Below are 1486 nucleotides of genomic sequence, written 5' to 3'. Positions count from 1 at the left end.
ACAGAGGACCAAAGGGAAAACTGAATGGGAAGAATTCAGAGAAGGAGACAATCCTTGAGAGGTTCTAGACTCTGGGAAACAAACTGAGGGTTACAGAAGGAAGAGGATGGGGAAACCAGGTGATGGGTATTAAGGAGGACACATGATGTGATGAGCACTGGGTGTTATACGTGACTAATGAATCACTGAACACTGCCTCAAAAATTACTGATGTGCTAATGTTGGATAATAAAGCATAACAAAATAAAATGAAATAAAAATTGTTTACAAAGTCAAAAAAAGATTTATAAACTTTTGTAACTTGTTTGTAAAGTTTTGCTTTAAGGAACATTTTATATTGAAAATATATTTTTCCATTCAAATATCAGGGTTTTTTTTTGTATATTCACAATACAAAAGCAAACTACTTAAATTCAAATTTATTGGAAAATTTGACTATGGATATGAGATAGTTTGCTCTATCATAATTCTTAAAATGTTTTACCCATTTATTAACTTGATTATTTGTTTTGAGTTTGAGTTCAGTTAGTTCTTTAAAAATAGGATTACATTTATTTATTTGATGGAGAAGGAGAAAGAGAGAGAGAGCACAATCTGGGAGACTTGTAGAAGGAGAGGGGGAGCATACTCCATGCTAAGCAGGGAGTAGAACTCGGGGTGCTCAATCCCAGGACCCTGAGATTATAATCTGAGATGATGGCAGATGCTTAACTGATTTAGCCACCCAGGTGCCCCTAGTTTGATAAGTGCTTTATAGATTTTGGATAGTAACCCTTTATCAGATATGTCACTTGCAAGTATCTTCTTCCATTACAGAGGTTGTCTTTTAGTTTTGGTGATTGTTCCCTTCACTGTGCAGAAGGTTTTTATTTTGATTAAGTACTAATAGTTCATCTTTGCTTTTGTTTCTCTTGCCTTCAGAGACATGTCTAGTAAGATGGCATACAGATGTCTAACAGAAACATGAAAAGATCATCAGGGAAATAAAATGAAAACTATAATGAGACACCACCTCACCCCTGTCAGAATGCTAGGAAATAACAAGTGTTAGTGAGGATGCAGAGAAAGGAGAACCCTATTACACTTTTGGTAGGAATGCAAACTGGTACAGCCATTCCTAAAAACAATATGGAGTTTCCTCAAAAAGTTAGAAATAGAATTACCCTATGATCCACTAATTGCACTACTGGGTATTTACTCAAATGTTATATATATAATGGAATATTACTCAGCCATAAAAAAGAATGAAATTTTGAAATTTGCAATGGTGTGGATGTAGTGGAGTGTATTATGCTAAGCTAAATAAGAGATAAATATATTATTTCACTCATATGTGGAATTTAAGAAATGAAACAGATGAATACAGGCAGAGTGGGGAAACAGAGAGAGAGGTAAACCATAAAACAGATTCTTAACTATGGAAAACAAACTGAGGTTTGCCAGAGAGGAGGCAGGTAGGAAGATGACTTAAATGGGTGATGGGTAT

This window comes from Mustela lutreola, chromosome 12 (assembly GCF_030435805.1).
Source record: "Mustela lutreola isolate mMusLut2 chromosome 12, mMusLut2.pri, whole genome shotgun sequence".
Classification (NCBI taxonomy): Eukaryota; Metazoa; Chordata; class Mammalia; order Carnivora; family Mustelidae; genus Mustela; species Mustela lutreola.
The sequence above is the reverse complement of the archived record's forward strand: the minus strand, read 5'-3'. Positions refer to the sequence as shown.